Source organism: Stegostoma tigrinum, chromosome 45, assembly GCF_030684315.1.
Source record: "Stegostoma tigrinum isolate sSteTig4 chromosome 45, sSteTig4.hap1, whole genome shotgun sequence".
NCBI lineage: Eukaryota > Metazoa > Chordata > Chondrichthyes > Orectolobiformes > Stegostomatidae > Stegostoma > Stegostoma tigrinum.
The window spans coordinates 3572070-3592146 of record NC_081398.1 but is presented as its reverse complement, the minus strand read 5'-3'; the positions used below and the strand labels follow the sequence as shown (position 1 = coordinate 3592146).

Sequence of the window (20077 nt, the reverse complement as noted above, 5' to 3'; positions counted from 1 at the left end):
TGGTAATGACAGACATTTAAGAAAGGTAAATCGATGAGGATGAGATCATGTAAGTTTTCCACTGGTATCCTCACTGCTTTCTGGCAGACATAATCTAGCAGTAATGTTCTTCAGAGCTTTTCCAGCTCAGCCAGTACTGGTGCTACCATGTCCAATTTAGTGATTGATGCAGGGGAGGGCCTCACCTTTTTACTTCTTTTATTTCTAGATTTTCTTCCAATTTCTCCATTTGCCATGGTGAGGTTTTGGAATACTAGTCCAATGATATTACCACTGTGTCACCATCAACCAGTAGGTTAAATTGGGAAATTAAAGATTATAATAGGGCATTAACTTAGAGTGAGTGAAAGCAACTTTGACAAGGGAGCCTCCAAAATGTCCACCTTCTTCCTCAACCAAGGATTCCCCAGCACCATTGTCGACAGGGTCTTCAACTAGGTCCAACTCATCTTCCACTCTTCTGCCCTCACCCCTTCTCATCCCTGCTGCAACAGCGATAAGGTCCCCCTTGTCCTTACCTTCCATCCCACCAGTATCCACATACAGAAGATCATCAGATGCCATTTCTGGCACCTCCAGTGAGATGCCACCACCAGACACATTATCCCCTCTCCCCTCCTTGCCTGCCTTCTGCAGGGACTGCTCCCTCTGGGACACCCCTGGGTCACTCTTGCTTTTCCCGCAAACAATACCACCCCCGCCCCAACACAGCATCTTCTCCTGTAACCAGCAACGGTGCAACACTTGCCTGTTTACCTCCTCCTTCCCTCACAATGCAAGGGCCCAAACATACCTTCCAGGTGAGGCAGCACTTTACCTGCACTTCCCACAACGTAGTCTATTGCATTTGCTGCTCACAATGTGGTCTCCTCTACATTGAGGAAACAAAGTATAGGCTGGGCGACCGCTTCACAGAACATCTATGTTCTGCTTACAAAAAAGACCCTGAGCTACCTGTTGCCTGCCACTTTAACACACCACCCTGTTCCCAGGCTAACATCTGTCTCAGGCTTGCTGCTGTGTTCTAGCAAAGCTCAGCGCAAGCTGGCAGAATAACACCCTGTTTTCCGCTTGGAGACCCTGCAGCCCTCTGGACTCAGTATTGAGTTCAATAATTTTTGGGCCTAAGCCCTCCCAGGTCGTAGCTCCCTACTCCACACACCAGGCCTTGAAGTCACATAGCCTGCCATTGCACACTGCATATTATTAGTTGCTGACAGTCCCCAGTAACAACTATTCACCCTCCCAGCCAGATTGTTATCAACTCCTTTGTCTATCCGACAGCTCTTCTCTCTCTTTGGGTTGTATCCTATCATTCACTCCCTACCCCATTTTTGCCCTCCCTATTTACTGCATGCAAACCAAAGTTTTCCTAGCTCCTATTAGTTCTGAGGAAGGGTCACCAGACCCAAAAAGTTAACTTGATTTCTTCATAGATGCTGCTAGATCTGCTGAGCTTCTCCAGCAACTTCTGTTTTTGCTTTGGTTTTTACTTAATTTTCTTGGTTTTTCTGAGAATAAGTGAAGGAGGAGCAGGAGCAGAACATTTAGTCCATTGAGCCAACTTTGCCGTTCAGTCAATCATGGCCAATTTTCAACTTTTATGTAACTTTCCATTCTTCATCCTTTTGATTATTATTAGTCGATAGAATTCTTTCAATTCCTATCTTAAATATGCTGAGCAATCTTCCTCAGCCCTCCAGAATTCCAAAGATTCACCATCCTTTGAAGAATTTCTCTACATCTTGAATGGTGACAAAGGGTATCGATGAGGGTAGAGCAGTGGATGTTGATTACATTAATTTTATTAAGGCTTTTGACATGGTACCTCACGGTAGGCTCATCCAGGAGATTAAGATGCATGGGATCCATGGTGACTTGGCTGCTTGGATTCAGAATTTATCTTGCCCATAGAACGCAGAGAGTAATAGTTGAATTGTTTCTTTCTGGTTGGAGGTCTGTGACTAGTGGTGTTCTGCAAGGATGTGTACTGGGACCTCTGCTGTGTCAGATTATATATAAATGACTTGGATGAGAATGTAGATGGGTATGTGAGAAAGTTTATAGACATCACAAAGATAGGTGGAGTTGTAGGTTGTGTAGAAGGTTATCAAAGAATAAAGTGGGATATAGATCAGTTGTGGATATGGGTGGAGAAATGGCAGACAGATTTTAATCCATGTCAGTGAGAGGTGCTACACTGTGGAAGATCGAATGTTAAGGAAAAGCATACAGTTAACGAGAGAATGCTGAACAGTATTGATGCACAGAGCAATCTTGGGGCCCAAGTCCATAGCTCCCTGAAAATGGCTATGCAAGTAGGTAGAGTGGTAAGGAAGCTGTGTGGCATACTTGCTTTTATTGGTCGGGAAATTGAGTACAAGAGTCAGGTTGCTATGTTGCAGCTTTATTAGACTTTTTGGTTAGGCCACATGAGAGTATTGTGTTCAGTCCTGGTTGCTGCATTACAAGAAGGATGTGGAGGCTTGGGAGAGGATGCAGAAGAGGTCTACTGGGATGCTACCTGGATTAGAGAGTATGAGCTAAAATGAGAGGCTAGAAAATCTTGTCTTATTTTCTCTGGAGCAGCAGAGGCTGAGGGGGTCATGACTTGATTGAAGTCTACAAAATTAAGAGATGCATGGCTAGGATCGAAGGTCCAAAACATTTCTCCAAGAGTTAAAATGTCTAATATTAAGATTTAAGGTGAGAGGGGGCAAGTCTTTTTACACAGTGGTAGTCTGGAGCATGCTGCCAGGGTGGAAGCAAATATGATCAGGGCAGTTAGGGGACTTGTAGATAAGCTCACAAATATGCAAGGAATGGCGGGATATGGTCCAAGGGCAGGCAGAAGGGATTAGTTTAATTTGGCATCATGTTTGGCCCAACATGGTGATCAGAAGGGTGAGTAAATCTGCTTACTGTTCTATGTTGTATCTCAGTTTTAAATGGCCTACTACTTATTCAAAAATTATGTTCTAGTTCTAAACTCACCAGACAGGAAACCTCTCTACACTAATGCTGATTACACTCTTTAAAAAATATTGTAAGCTTCAATCTCATTCTTTGAAATTCATGCAAATGTAGAACCTGTTTCCTCAATTTCTCCATATACAATTCTGTCATCCCAGAATTAGCTTGGTGAACCTCCCAAAAACCTTCAGCAATGTGACTTTTAAATGACCTCGAAAGCCACTCCATTTTAATCAAACCACTATAAAGTCTAAACAAAGGAATGAGACGTTATGGACCACCTGGAATGTATCCGGGTATTAGAAACGACGATGAACCAAGCCTATAGACCCTGCAAAGTTGTCGTTGCTATATCTGAGGGTTTGGGTCGCAAGTGTGAGGGCTGTCCAACAGACAGGTTCAGCAGCCCCTTGGCATTGTCATACTTGCAGAATCATGCATAATAGACAATGTCCCAGACACCACCATGCCATCTTTGGTATGGCTGTCTGATCAATAGGACAAACCCATGAGATGGTGATGCAGTAGTGTAACATAAGAAGGGAGTTGCCCTGGGAGTCGTCAGCCACTCATTTCAAACCCCATGACCATCCTAACAACTTGTAGTTACACACTGTGTTAACTATATCTCTCCATCGATCCATGTGAAGAAAATTTAACAAGTATTATCAGGTCTTAAAGGTCAGCTTTATCAAAATCCAGAAGCAACATTAACCTTGAAGCTGATGACAACCAAACTGTTGTTCTCACCTTTCACATTTCACTTGATTTATCTTTTATTGCCGAATGTCTTGGGAAGCAGTAATTTTTTTTGCGAAAACAAAGAGTTGTCATTTTGTTCAGAGATAATGGGGACTGCAGATGTTGGAGAATCCAAGATAACAAAGTGTGGAGCTGGATGAACACAGCAGGCCAAGCAGCATCTCAGGAGCACAAAAGCTGACGTTTCGGGCCTAGACCCTTCTTCAGGCCCGAAACGTCAGCTTTTGTGCTCCTGAGATGCTGCTTGGCCTGCTGTGTTCATCCAGCTTCACACTTTGTTATCTAGTTGTCATTTTGTTTGTGACTTGTAAGATTTTTGTCCTATAGGTCCACTTATTTGATAAAATTTCCTTGCCATGAAAGCCAATACACTATTTGCCTTTCTAATAACATGCTGTTTCTTGCATGCTTTTAGTCGTCTTGAACAAGAATACCCAGGTCCATTTGGACGCATGCTCTCCCCACCCCAAAACTATACTGCAATATAATGTCTTCCCTTTTTTTTTCCTGCTAAACTTAAGAACATCTGCCATGTTCTTAACCATTCACTCGGCCAGTCAAATTCCTTGCATCTTGTTTACAACATATTCCCACCTGGCTTTGCATCATTAGAGTTGTGAAAGATTTGCAAGAAATGGCGCCCCCTGTTATTTAAGTCCTATGTGAGATTGTATTGCATGGAGTTGTTTGTAAGGGGGAAAATGATTTGTACAAAACAGGGAAACCATGATTAGAATCTTACAAGTTTTGATTATAACTGAAATTGATTTGAACCATGCTATCCATCTATGTCACCTTTTCATAAGAGCAGTGTAATTTCTTTCCCTCGTTTTCATGGGATGTGGGCCATTCTGGTAAGGCTAGCATCTGTTGCCAGGCCCTAATTGACATTAAACTGTGTGACTCGCTAGACTATTTCTGAGTTCGGTTAAGGGTAGGCCATGTTGATTTGGGTCAGGAGTCAAAGAACAAAGAAAATTACAGCACAGGAACAGGCCCATCGGCCCCCCCAAGCCTGTGCCGATCCAGGTCCTCTATCTAAATCTGCCTATTTTCCAAGAATCTGTATCCCTCTGCTCCCTGCCCATTTATGTATCAGTTTAGATACTTAATGACGCCATCTCCGCTGGCAACGCATTCCAGGCACCCACCACCCTCGACTTCAATCAGGTTCCCCCCTCAACCTCCGTCTTTCTAATGTAAATAATCCTAATCTACTCAACCTTTCTTCAAAGCTAGCCCCCTTCGTACCGGGCAACATCCTGGTGAACTACTTCTGCACCCTTTCCTTTTGGTAATGTGGCGATCAGAGCTGTATGCAGTATTCCAAATGTGGTTGAACTCAAAGTCCTATATAACAGTAACATGACCTTCCAACACTCTTACTCAGTACCCCGTCTGAGGAATGAAAGCATTGTTGTCTGCCTTGACCACTCTATCAACCTGTGTTACTTTCAGGGTACAATGGACCTGAACACCGAGATCGCTCTGTGCATCAGTTTTCCCCTGGGAAAAATGGGCTTTTCCATTTACCATATAGTTTGCTCTTGAATTGGATCTTCCATAAGGCATCACCTTGCATTTGCCTGGGGGGGTAGAACTCCATCTGCCATTTGTCCGCCCAACTCTCCAATCTATCTCTATTCTGCTGCATTCTCCGACAGTCCCCTTCACTGTCTGCTAGCCCACCAATCTTAGTGTCACCTGCGAACTTGCTAATCTGACCATCTATACCTTCCTCCAGGTCATTTATGTATAGCACAAACAACAGTGGTCTGAACATGGATCCCTGAGGAACACCACTGGTCACAGCTCTCCATTTTGAGAAACTCCCTTCCGCTACAACTCTGTCTCCTGTTGCTCAGCCAGTTCTCTATCCATCTAGCTAGTACATCCTGAACCTCATGCAACTTCACTTTTTCCATCAGCCTACCATGAGGAACCTTATCAAACACCTTACTGAAGCCCATGTATATGACGTCCACAGCTCTTCCCCTCATCTATCAACTTTGTCACTTGCTCAAAGAATTCTATCAAGTTGGTAAGATATGACCTTCCCTGCACAAAACCATGCTGCCTATCGCTAAAAAGCCCATTTTCTTCCAAATAGATCCTATCCTTCAGTATCTTCTCCAGCAGCTTCCCCACCACTGATGTCAGGCTCACCAGTCTATAATTACCTGGATTGTCCTTGCTACGCTTCTTAAACAAAGGGACAACATTAGCAATTCTCCAGTCCTCCGGGAACTCAGCTGTGCTCAAGGATGCTGCAAAAATTCTTGTTAAGGCTCCAGCTATTTCGTCTCTCACTTCCCTCAGTAACCTGGGATAGATCCCTTCCGGACTTGGGGGGCTTGACCACCCTAATGCCTTTTAGACTAACCGACAACACCCCCGCCTTATGCCGTCTTGACCTAGAGTAATCAAACATCTATGCCTAACCTCAATATCCGTCATATCCCTCTCCTCAGTTAATACTGACACAAAGTACTCATTAAGAATCTCACTCATTTTCTCTGACTCCTTGCATAAATTCCCTCCTTTGTCCTTGAGTGGGACAATCCTTTCTCTAGTGACCCTCTTGCTCCTTATGTATGAGCAAAAGGGTCACTCTTGAGCAAGAGAGTCATAGGCAGGCTGGGTTAGGATGACAGATTTCCTTAATTAAAGAATGTTAGTTAACCAGATGAATTTTTACGACATTTAGTGATAGATTTGTGGGATCTTTGCTGCTTTATATTCCAGGTTTGTTTAAATAATTCACTTTAAATTCCACTGCCTGCATTGATCTGAACCACTGGATTAGTACTTATAACTATCCATCTGCTGTATCCATACTGGTTTTCATGCTTCCTACTTTCCTTTTTGCTTCCAATATTTATTCAGCTTTCCCTTAAAAAGACTGATCTCTGTTTCAAATACTCTCGCACTGTATTCTGTTACATCAGACAGTAGAAAAAAATATTTTTTGTTTAACCTTATTCTTTATTTAGTGACAATTTTAACTCGCTTTTATTAAAATCCTTAAACAAGGAAACCAAGAGCATCAGTGGGTGACAGCTGGAATCATTAAAGCTGAAAACAGTAGCTAAATAAACTTGGAAAGGACAGTGAAGAATTCTGTAAATTTTGTGCAAATTCCAGTCTTCCACAAGTTTAGTTTTCTTGCCTTAACTTTAATAGATGCTCAACAAGATTGTGCTTTTGTTAAACTAATCAGTTTTTACGCGGACTAAAATTTCCACCATTCCTAGTGTCTCAAGCAGTATAATGTAATTTCTCATGTTCAAAATCACAGTAATAGATTTTTACTAGCATACCTTGAAATGTTCAAGATACTGCTAGATAGAAATGGGTAAACAAGATTATATTGGCCCAAAAGGAGAATAATTTCCAAATTCTTACACAGTTCAAGAAATTTTAAGGGAATGCTGAAGACTTGGGTGGGATGGAGAGATGGAGTTCCAACCTCTCTGGTGGCAGCAGCTGATACTCAACAGAAATAGAAATGTAGTGAAACTATTGAAAGACTCAAAGTTAGGATTTGGGTAGATATCTCAGGATTGCTACCAGTGCTGCAAGCTTTTCAGAGTTGCACCAGCAGAATATATAGGATCAACACATGGCTGAAGAGATGGTGTGAAGGGTTTCAGATTTGTGGGGTGGTGGGACCTGTATGAACTGGACAGTTACACCTGGGCAGGAGTGGGACTGATGTACTTCATTGGTACTTGGTAGAGTGGTTGGGGAAGGTTTAAACTAGTGTGGCAGGAGGATGGGAACCAGAGGAGCAGGGCAGTAGATGCAGAAATTGAAGGAGGTGTAGAAACCAAGGCAAACATGACTAAGAACAAGAACAGGGTGGAGGAAAGCTGCTGAAAAGAGCAGGGCAGGTGATCTGAAATCAGTGGGAGTATATTACAGGCATCCTAGCAGCCAGCGGGTGACAAAGGAGAGAATATGTCAACAGTATGGAAAATGTAAAATCTTCCGGATTGTTGCGGTGGGTAATTTTAACTTACCATCTGACTGGGCCTCATTTTGTGCTTGGGGCTTGAATACGTCAGAATTTGTAAGGACTGTTCAAGAAGGTTTCTTGGCACAGCAGTATGTAAACAGTCCAACCAGGGAAGGGCTACACTGGACCTGGCTTTGGGAATGAGTGAAGTTTCAGTGGGGGGAGCATTTTGGGAATAGTGACCATAATGCCATGAATTTTAAGATACCTGTGGATAGGGTAACAGGTAATCCTCGGGTGAGGGTGTTAAATTGGAGGAAAATAAACTGCAATAACATTAGGGAGGAACTGGAGATTGTTGGTTGGAGGATTGTTAGAGGCTAAATCCACATCGGACATGTGGGAGCCTTTCGAACAGCAGCTGGTAAGAGTTTGGGAGTGGCACATTCCTGCGACAATGAACTTTGGATAATCAAGGATGATCTGTCCTTGGTAAAAACGAAAAAGGAAGCAAATGTAATATCTAGGAGGATTGGAACTGACAAAGCCCTTGAAGTACGTAAGGAAAGTAGGAAAGAACTTAAATGAGGAATTGGAATGTCTAAAAGGGGTCTTAAAAGCTGTTAGTAACCAGAATTAAGGAGAATCTCAATGCTTTTTATACGTTAAAAAACAGGATAGCCAGGGAAATGGTTGGCCCACTCGAGGACAAAGGAGGGAATGTGTGTGTAGAGCCAGAAGAGGTAGGTGACATCCTAAACGCATACTTTGTGTTGGTTTTCACCAAAGAGAAGGAGTTGGTAGAGGATGATCTCTGGGAAGGGAGGGTTGAATTCCTAAGCCAAATTGCTGTTGAAATGGAAGAGATGTTGTGCATTTTTGAAAAATATTAAGGTAGATAAGTCTCCAAGTCCTGATGGGATCTATCCCAGAATATTGAGGGAGTCAAGAGAGCAAATTGCTGGAGCGTTGATAGACATCTTTGCATCCTTTTGGGCTACAGGTGAGGTCCCAGAAGACGAGCCAATGTTGTCCCATTTGTTTAAGCAGGGTAACAGTGATAATCCTGGAAATTGCAGGCCAGTCAGCCTCGTGTCGGTGATAGGGAAATTATTGGAAAACATTCTCAGGGGCAAGATCCATATGCATTCAGAAGCAAGTGGACTTACTAGGGATAGACAGCATGGCTTTTGAGCCTAACTAACTTGATCAAGTTTTTCAAGGATGTGATGAAGTCCACCTAGACTTTGGTAAAGCCTTTGGCAAGGACCGTCATGGCAGGCCGTTACACAAGGTGAAGCCACATGGTATCAAGGGTGAGCTGGCAAGATTGATACAGAACTGGCTTAGTTACAGGAGACAGAGGGTAGCAGTGAAAGGATGCTTTTTCAGAATGGAGGGTTGTGACTAGTGGTGTTCCACAGGATTGGGACCTCTGCTTTTACTAGTCTATATAAATGAATAGGAGGAAAATTTAGTGGGTCTATTTAGTAAGTTTGTGGAAGATACAAAGATTGGTGGAGTTCCATATAGTGAGGAAGATTGTCAGAAGATACAGCAGTATATAGATCGGTTGGAGGCATGGGCAGAAAAATAGCAGATGGAGTTTAATGCAGATAAATGTGAGGTGATGCATTTTGGAGGGAGAGTTACAGGTGAAAAGTACACGGTGAGTGGCAGAACTCTTAGGAGTATTGATATGCAGAGGGATCTGGGTGTGCAGGTCCAGTGTGAAGATCAATGAAGGTGACTGTACAGGTAGATAAGCTAATAAAAAAGGCCTATGGCATGCTTGCCTTCATTGGAAGGAGTATTGAGTATGGGCAAGTTATGCAGCAGCTTTACAGAAGTTTAGTTAGGGCACACTTGGCATATTGTGTACAGTTCTCGTCACCATACTACCAGAAGGATGTGGCTGCTTTGGAGAAGGTACAGAAAAGGTTCACCAGGATATTGCCTGGTATGGAGGATTTTAGCTACGAAGAAAGGTTGAATAAACTGGGTTCGTTTTGACTGGAATGCAGGAAGTTGAGGGGTGACCTGATATAAGTTTATAAGATTGTGAATGGCATGGACAGAGTGGAAAGTATGAAACTTTTTCCCAGGGTGGAGAGGTCAAATACTAGGAGTGTTTGTGTTGGGGGAGTGGGGGTGGGGGGTGTGGTGCAGGTGGTGGGGAGTTAAAAAAAAACGTGTGAGGCAAGTTTCTCTTCTCTCTCAGTACTGAGTTCCTGGAACGCGTTGCCAGAAGAGGTGGTGGAAGCAGACAGAATAGCAATATTCAAGAAGGACCTGGACAAAAACGTGAATAGGAAGAGAACAGAAGGGTAAGTGAAGACAGTTTTAATGTGGAAGGGTGGAATGTGGTGCAGACTTGGAGGGCCAAGGCTGTATTGTTCTTTGATTATTGTATACATTTTGAGTTCACCTTGGTTGCTGAGTAATAAGCTGTCATGTTCAAAATCAAAATGGTAGCTGTTTGCATTCTTTGATAATTAGGGTTTGGCATACTGCTATAGTCAGGGCTTGCAATTGTTTCAACCAACATATCAGTTGAACCTTTAAATCAGGCATCACCAAAATGATTTACTTCATAACAAATGATTAACTTGTTTAAGTTGGCATTATTTATGTTTGTCAGAAAACGATAGTCCATTTGGAGCACACACATTAAACATCTTCAAATGTTTGATAACTTCAGCAACTTAAGTTCAAAACCTTCTGGGACAGTATACCCTCTAGGTCATTGCTTTGATGAATTCTTGTAGCTTTACAGTTTGGCTTGTGACTATTAGCAAGGCTTTGGAAACCTGCTGGCAATAGTGCAATATACAATGCATCTTTTAAAGAGATTAGTGACTGCAGGTGATTTTATGCTTGTTGAAGTTAAATTTTGATATATTTTCTCTGACCCATTGAGATTTGCTGCAATGACTCCTCTCTTGGTTGGTCCGAAATTATCTATCTTGTTTCTTTCTTAATGGAATAGTTTAGATGTTTTCCACAAAGCTGTTTCACGATATTACTGATGTAATTTTATGACATTGAAAACTTTCAACTTGTTTTACTTTGGATGATTTAAGTTGCAACACTACTCGATACGGTTGAGCATCGTTCAGTCTTGTAAAACAACAGTGCAGCATATGCACAATGACATGATCTGACAAAATCGATTAGTAAAAGCCAACAAATCCTTGAAACTTGCAGCTAGAAGGTCTTCATCAAATTTGTCTTTGTGTAATGATTAGGTAGTGGAATGTCTAGCAGGCAGAAAACATTAAGGCTTAGTCATGAGGTATTTCGCTTTGTTCTTAGCTGCTTTTATAACCAGCTAAAACTGTTTGCACCTGTGAATGAATACAACATTCTGATGTGTGGTAAACCCTGTTATAAAACACTATTGTTCAGACTTTTGCAGATGCAAGTTGCCTTGGTTATGTCATGATTGATGTTTCTGCACTTCTAATGAGAACACCACCTGAACCAGATTGTAGTGCTTGACAGTTGGATTCGGAATGTAGAATCTCTCTTTCTTGATTTTATATTGTGGATTGTTTTAAGACGTCAGGCTTCATGCATCCAATTTCAACCGTACATTTTTTCACATTTCAATTGGTAGTGTTTGAATTCCAAATTGGTGCTTTTTTGCTTAAGAATTGAATTTAAAGACCTGGAATAGGTTTTATATTATTGAAATTGAAACTGGTTAATATTGTGTCTATGGAAAGGAGGTAATTTTTGTCCCAGTTTGGAAATGTCATATTCTGGCAGCCCTCTGTGTGCAGAGGGTACCAACACTTGAAGAATGTATAATGTAGGTTGTTGAGTTGCAGGAAAGAAAACTGCTTTGCTTTAACAGTTGCATCTTGTTTGTCATGATTTCTTTGAAATTAATTTCTAAAGCCTGTTTTGGTTTTTGATACTTCACCATCTGGAGAATCAAACCTGTCCGATCATATTCTCCATGCGTCTGCAATCATGAGTGAAATGGATGGACAGATAGCTAACAGGCAAAACTCAATTTGTATTGAAGCATCCCATTTTGCTCTTAGCTGATGAGCTGAGATCTATACCTAAATATGTGAAGTTTACAAAAGTATCATTTAGTTGTACAAATAAAATTTCATAATACATCATTCACTTGCTATTTATTTAGTGTAGAGGCGCAGGATTATTTCTACAAACTTATAAAGAGCTAAAGACTTTTTGGGGGTGTGGGTAGAAGAGGAGAGAGGAAGGTTGAAATGAAATTATAGGAGATATACTTCAACAATTTTGACTTCAATGTCATCTCAACCTTAGTTTGTCATTCCTTTGGAAAATAGCCCAGTTTGCTGCTATGTATAATTCATGAATTTTAAAAATTCCTTTTTGACACTTTCCCCATTTACAGTACTTGGAATGTGTTATTATTATACTTGTATTTGAAAAATGGACAGTCTAACTTGACTCGGGTACAACTTGCCAAACAACAGTGATGCAATGTGTGATACGACTGACATTGGATTGGGATTTTATTTCACGACATAATCCAAGATGATGTACTTTAAACACACCATCCATAAATCCCTCAGTCTGCCCAGTTGTCCATCTGAATGCTGAGATCAGATGAGATCAGCCTTTTGTTTTCTGTCACTCGTTGTTTAGAGACATTGTGGGCAGTCAGGTCTTCCAAATTGTGTTGATGTGAATGATTCCTTTACAGAATCTAACTAATAGGACATCACGTTTGCAAAGTTGGAAATGGCAGACCACTGCTCATGATTGTAGAATCATAGATCATAGAATCCCTACATTGTGGAAACAGGCCCTTCAGTCTAACAAGTCCATACCGACCCTCAGCATTCTACCCAGACCCATCCCCTTAACCTACCTAATCTACACATCCCTGAACACCATGGGCAATTTAGCATGGCCAATCCATTTAGTTTGCACATCTTTGGACTGCGGGAGGAAACCGCAGCACCCGGAGGAAACCCAAGCAGCCACAGGGAGAACGTGCAAATTCCACAGACAGTTGCCAGAGGGTAGAATCAAACCCAGGTTCGTGGCACTGTGAGGCAGCAGTGCGAACCACTGAATTACCATGCCACCCAAAATTCATGGACTGAAAATTGACAGCTTCAGTAGGTTGCGGAGTTATTTGTTTGTATACTATAAGCATTCTTGGTAAATCAGATGTTAACTTGTTGATTTACAAAACCTTTCTACATAAACCGAGAGCCTTTTATATTTCGACTGCTGAAAGTGTTTTCATTCTTTAATTATTTATCCATATGAAAGAAACCAACATTTTGCCCTGCGATAGTAAGAACTGCCGATGCTGGAGTCAGAGATAACAGTGTGGAGCTGAGGAACACAGCAGGCCAGGCAGCATCAGAGGAGCATGAAAGCTGACGTTTCGGTTTGGGACCCTTATTCAGAAAAATTTTCTGAAGAAGGATCCTGACCCAAAACATCACCTTTCCTGCTCCTCTAATGCTGCCTGATGTTTTGCCCTCTGTGTTTTCCAGGCAAGCGCCACAGAAATTTTTTGCTTTGTAATAGTTTTCTCCTTGTGAAGACAATGGGCTAATTTTCCAATAGAAACGTGAATATTATTTTAATATTTTAAAAGAATGTTCTTAGGTAAAACGAGAGCTTTAAAAAACCACCAGTGAAAGGAATGGCCTTGCTGTTGATCACAAAGTTAGATTTGGTGTCTTCCACCAGATTATATCTTGTTGCAAATTTTCCAAGCCAAGTTCTAAACATTTCTAAGGAATGACCAAAGAAAAGAACGTTCATCTACACTTTATCCAATATAGGAGCAGAAGCAGGAGTAGGCTATTCAGCCTGTCAAGCTTACTCAGCTGTTCCAGATCATGGCTGATCTTCTATGTTCATGCTATAAACCTACCCTAACTTTTTACCTTTGTCATTTGTAATTAGAGGTCAATCAATCTCTATCTTGAGCAGAACTTAATGATTGTGTTTCCACATCCCTTCGAGGTTGAGAATTCCAAAGATTCACCAACACCTCTGTGAAGTTCCGCCTTGTCTCAGTTCTGAATGGCTTGCCTTTCATTTTGAGATGCTGTCTAAATTCTACATCCCGGGGAAACATACTATGATAACTATCAATCAACGCTTTTAAGAATTTTGAAAGTTTCTGAGATCAGACTCCAGGAAATACAATCCCATTATCCATATAGGATAGACCCACCATCCCAGGAATCAGTGTATTAAACATCCGGTGCATTCCCTCTGTGGTAAGTATATCTGTCATTAGGCAAGGGTCTAGAATTGCACTTAATATTCCAGGTGGGATCTCACCAGTGTTCCTTTCAATGAATCAAGATTGACGTTGCTCCTGTACTCAAATCCTTGTGCGATAAAGTTTTTGAAAAAAGCAGTTTGCATTCTGAATTGCTTTCTTGCACCTGGTTGCTAGCTTTCACTGAGTTATGAACAAGGACACCCAGGTCTCCCTCGAGCTCAACACTTTCCAATCTTACACTATTTGAGATATACTCTGCATCTTTGTTACTCCTACATAAGTGGATAACCTTTCGTATGTCAACATTGCATTCCACCTACCATGTTCTTATTCGCTCAGCATGTCTTCAGTCCCTTAAAACTTCTTTGCATCACCCTCTGAACAGAGATTTGGCCATAGCATCCCTACAGTGTGGAAAAATGTTTTTGACTCCTTTCTAAATTTGCAGTTACAATGGTTTCCACATCCAGATCGTTGGTAATGATTTATATATATTAAAAAGAATTGCGAGATTTTTGTTTACTGACCGCCTGTGTGGAAATTTAACAAAGTACTCTGAAAATTCAATGCACTACATCCCCACAGTTAACAAAATCCTCACTCTATCAGTTTTCTCAAATATTATTTCCACTTGATAAACTCAATTCGACAGTTATTTTATGAATAGCTAAGTATGATGTCACTGGTTGAGTGAATGTTTGTTTATTTCTAAAGCTGATCACCCTCAAAAATATGGATCCCCAAATAGAAAATGGTAGCCTTAGTTGAATATCGATTTGGTCACAGTTAAGCACCCAGTGTTTCTTGAATGGAATTTAGTTTTAGTAACAAACAAATTTTATTGCACTGGTTGCAAAAGGCCAGGATGGGAACATGTATTTATAAGTGAGTCACCATTTGGAGAGTAGGAAGAGTGAAGAATAACTGATGATTTGTAATAGGTGAAATTAGATTGAACTTCTCTGGCCCAAATGTTAAATAGTTTCCTTGAACAACGTTAACAGACTTTCTGTTTTTAAGATAGCTATCTCCAAGTAACCATTTAGTAGTGCGATGACTGTTCATCTCAAAGACCTCCTTTGACCACTGGTTGCAAGTTATTCATTCTGCAATGAGTTCTTCAAGTGAGGCAAGGTGCCCAGAAAACCGGCCTCCACTCTCGTCAGTTTTATATATCTATAATCAGCCTTTTCACTTTGCATCTTCCCTGAGTAGCCAATCCTTGTTCTATTTAGATTGTCGTACAAGGTAAATATTGCATATAGTATTTGTGACCGTATATTTTAGACAGCATCGGATATGTAGGAAATACCATTCAGAACTTCAAGGCTGGCTGTGAAGGTTTGGAGGATGTGGCAGCAAAGGTTGTGGCTAAGATTTGTTGATTAGGTGCATGACGGAATTAACTGAAGCTAGTTTTATAACTACCAAGGAAATGGAGGAACTTCAATTGGCAAGCGTGCAATGTACAGTACTCAATAATAAAATATCTCAGATTGGTACAGCATAAATCTGGACAAAAAGGCAATCTTCTAATCTTAGTCATGATGCATTGAAAGGGAGATGAGGGGACATTGAGGAAAGTAGAGTGGAGAAATTGGAGCTCAGATGACCATATTTAAACCTTAATGATTATTGACTAAGTGATTTTGAAGTTTCAGAATAGGCCACTTGCTCCCTTCCACTTTTCAGTTGAAAAAGTGACTATTGTATGGAGTAATTTTTTCAAAATAGAGTTGAGAAAACTTTTTTTAAAACAAGGCTTTCTAAATTACATGAGCTTTGATCATAGAAACTTTATTTAAAAGAAAGTTAACTACAAAGAGAAGATTGCATCTTGCCAAGACATAATGCAGCACATTTGTACAAAACTGATACCTGTGGAATTAGCCTTGGAAATGTAGCAGTCTTTTGCTTTAGAAAATGATGGCTACATATTTAGAGCTCGGTCTTCTAATTGGATGTTTCACATGTTAGCTTTGTTTGCTGAGAAGTAGGATGGTGGCAATCTAACAATTACCATAGAACCATAGATTGGTTCACAATTACACAATTTAAGACTTTGGACTAGTTGTGTTTGATTGAATGTAAAGTTGCTTGACTCTGTTCTCATCAATATTTCTGACAATGTTGATTGGGTATGCAAAAGTGAATGCAGAGTTTTTATGTTGGAGAGGTTTAAAATGAACATGCATGATTTTGTTGATTGTAAGGGAAGATCAATGTTTGTCTTTGACCTTTCATATATTCCTTAATGTTCAACACCTTCTGGTAGTTTTATGTTATGTTGTTTTGTTTTTCAATCTTAGGGTGAAACAGGGTAGGATGTGCATTTAGCCTCCTCTGTCTCCCCTTGATTCAAAAAAAATGTAGTTTTGCATTGGCAGCAGCAGATTCACCAAGCAGCATGGTGCCACTGCTTATTTTAACACCATTTTAGAGGGGGGGGGGAAATCAGAAAAATTAAAACAAAATCATTGAAGTAAGCATTTGATTACTATATTTTCTAAATATGGTGAGAAAAAAGAAAGCAGATGTTTAAAAATTGACCCTGTGCCAAGGAGCTACAGAGGAAGAAAATCTAGGTCGGCAGTTTACTGTACTAACCAGGATAGCAGCCACTTGGCAAGGTTACAAGGCAGTCAGAGACGTTAGCTTTGGCGCAATTTTAATACATGCAAATACAAATTTTTTATTCTTCAACAACAAATCTCCCAGACTTGAGACTTTGCACATGTTTTCCTTAGGCATAGAGGCTTACACTGAATTTTTTTCAGATTTTTCCCTGCCCTAGAAAATGTGCAATTTGAGTGTAGAAAGTTGCGCAGGGGGAACTGAGCAGTCTTTTTTTTCACCCTTTACAATTGCTCAGAGGTTGAGCTAAGGATTTTAGGTAGGAAGGTTTCTGGGGGGCGAATCAGGAACAAAAAAGGGTTCGAATTTTCCAGGTAGACTTTTCCGAGGTGGGGAAAATGCTTTTCAATGATTTTTGGCTTTGAAATGTTGGAGCTCGACGAGGTTACAGGCAGAGTGAGTTGTTTTTTATATCAGAGTCTTTTGGTAGTGGTCACAGTGCATGCTCAGGGCCATCCGCATCAGGGTTTAAGAAGGGGGAGAAAGGCTATTTTCGGGTTCAAAAATAATTTCTTTTTACCATGTTTATGATTTTTGATCTATAAAGTAGATTATCTGTACAAAAAGAAATGTATTTTTTCACTAATTAATGATATTTCAAGCTTTTTCGGATCCTTACTGTTTTTGCACCCTTACTGTGCAGCCTGATGCAACTCACTAGCTCCATTGCTGCTGACGTTTCAAGATTTTTTTTTTCCGAAAATAATCAGAATAATTCATAGGGGGTTTTTATTTTAACAGATTAATAAAAAAAAACATTATCATGAAGAAAATTTACTTTTTATTGCAGTATCTTATTTGAGAAGACTTCTGGAAAATAACCTTGGTTTTTAAGAAAACGTGTTAAATTTTCATTGAATTAAATTAAAATTAATATGCGTTTTTGATGCATTTGTAAATTGTTAGAAGCATAACATTACTATACCTGAAATGTAGAGTGTTTTAAGGAGGAAAATTGCGACTTGACTGGTGTAAAGCAAAAATCGAATAGGAGTAGATTTCTAATATATGCATGGAAAAGAAAAGTTTGAAACCAATAAATAGGTATCGCTTTTTTAAAATAGTTGTTTAAGGTTGGAAATTAGCTGAAAACTGCAGAATTTTGTCAGGGCGTGGCAATCCCTTAAATACTGCATTCTCACCAATAGACTTGTACTATAGGGTTGTTTTTAACAAATAATTTCTTCTCTAGTACCTGCATTAATTCATATTGATCGTTTTCAAGAGGATAATTTTTTTGCTTTTCCCCCAACTTAGTATTTTCTATTTTTACCAAAGGAAACTAGTTTTGAGGCTTTTTTCTGTATTTATTCTTAACTAGTAATTTTAAAACGGCTAAATAATTGTAGTCGCCTAGCCAGTAGTCACTTAAAGTTCTTTTTGAGGTGTTTCGAGGCTATATTTTTGGCTGGACGATTGGATGCATAAAGTGACTTATGATAAGGCAGACATTTGCTGAACCGCCATTTTGTCTAAACCAGCAGATCTGCCAGGTTCAGCAGACCTCTAGCTCTACCCTGTTAATGCATAAGATTAGGATGTTGCTTTATTTAGCCGTTATTTTTTAATTTATAAGATTTTTTTAAAAAATCGATTTTAATCCTAGAAGTGGCCCTTGTCCGATTTCTTTGTGTTTCACTAATGGGGTATTTTTCATATTGGTTCAATATTTTTCAAGTAGAAGAATTGTCTGATAAATGTTGATAAATAACTACACTCAATTTCTATGTTGCTGTTACTCTGTTTGTTTTGATAGGTGGAAAAGTGTAATTGTGGTCGAAATTAATTTTCAATTTGTGTGTGATGCTTAAAGTTCATTTTAACCTTAATTCTTGATTTTACTTGATATTTCAAATTGCTTTTAGGTAACACAATGACTGAAAAGTAACAGCTGTTTTCCTTTTTCTCCTAGTGCTCTGCAGGACCTTACTGTTTGACATGCAGGTGGGTCCATTCTATCTTTCTCTTGTCTGCAATTGATTAAATAAGTGAATAGTTATTTGTCAACACCTTTCCCCATATTTACAGTTGACAATAGGTGCCGTTTTGTAATCATTGTCAAAACTGGTTCACCTGAGTGCAATATTTTCCTCCCTTGTCATGACATCTTATCCTCTTCCCTTATGTAAATGTTTCATTAAAATTGGTCAAAATAATTCCTTTTAAAGAGAGAAATACACTGTTTGTACTTGCTGCTATGGTTTCTAAACCTGGTGTAATATTTGTGGCTCAACCTGAGCAATTATATCAATGTTCATTTTGTTTTTGCATTCTGTGGTTCATAGATCTTAACCAACCAAAGTTTTGTGAGTGCTCATTACTTTGTTCAGCTAGTAACATTTGACAAACTTAAAACAAAAAGAGTCTTGTTCTGCATCCCAAAAGTACAATGCTAATTGTTGTTTTCCGGAGAAATTAAATATCTTGTACACCTGGAAAGAGCTGCTGGAGAATTGTTACAATCATTCTTGTCTTAACGAAAAACAGTTTGGTAGTTTTTTCATGCAAACTTTCATAAATTTGAACATTCACAAATGCCCGCTGCACACGCAGAAGTTGTTTCTGTATTATCAAAACCAATAAAAATTGACCTGTCCCAGTGTTAGTTGTCACCACATTTCTCAGGTCTTGAAGCTATTTTGAACATTTTTTTTTTGCCTTGAATTTATAGATGAACTCGTTCGCCTAAAGAACACAGCACTAAGATTTTCTTATTACCCACTAGTCTATTTTGGTCAAAACCCCTCGCTGATTTCATTTGATGAGAATATTGTATTTGCTGCAAGTTTGAAGCCAACAATTTAATGTTTCTATTTCCTTGCTCTGCTCATCACTTGCATCCATTTAAATACTGCAGCAGCATTGTGTGCCACATAGTAGAATATATGTGTGAGAATCAATGTTGCCCCTAATTATTTTCCTTCCGGCATGGTAGTTTAAATGGAAGCGGAATTCATTTAGCAGAGGATGGCCAACTGTGCATGGGGTTTGCCAGCAGCTGCACAGTCTACAGGGAATGTTGGTGAGAATGTATTGATGTGAGTATATGTATATGCATCACTTTCTTCTTTTCCAGTCCTTCAACATGAGCAAGACAGCCAGGGTGGGTACTTCCCTTCACCACCTACTCACAGTTCCAGCTGTTAAGGGGCCAGACAGGTGCATTGCAAGTTGGGGAGTTAGTCCCACTGAGGATTTCTGTTTATTTTGAATAAATATGCCTCCACATGTCGTGATCAGTGTTGTTTAATTATTTTAGAAAACTATTCTATGGTATTTTGACTCTTGGAAAGAAACCACCTGAAACACCATGAGGGCAGAGGAAACAAAAAACGGTAAAACCCAGCCTATTAACATCTTGTGGTTAGATCTGGAACTCTGATTTGCAGATGGTTGCTGAGAGTTAAGGGTGAGAACTTAGTGAATCTTCCATTCTATTGGGGAATACACTGGTAAGATCATCCCAAAATTTTCAAAGTTGTAGGAATAAA

The 20077-nt window shown here is 39.9% G+C and overlaps 1 long non-coding RNA gene across 2 annotated transcripts in view; it reads left to right on the top strand.

Moving 5' to 3' along the window:
* The window catches only part of LOC125448774 (uncharacterized), a 54858-nt gene extending 35095 nt beyond the window's left edge, over nucleotides 1–19763 (top strand). The window contains exons 1-3 of one of the 2 annotated variants that reach the window (XR_007246775.2): nucleotides 16782–16982; nucleotides 18499–18530; nucleotides 19663–19763. This is a non-coding gene — a long non-coding RNA (uncharacterized LOC125448774). Of the gene's footprint in view, nucleotides 1–16781; nucleotides 16983–18498; nucleotides 18531–19662 lie in introns of those variants that run through there. The other variant, XR_007246776.1, reaches the window with a different exon arrangement.
* Nucleotides 19764–20077: the final 314 nt, after the last annotated feature.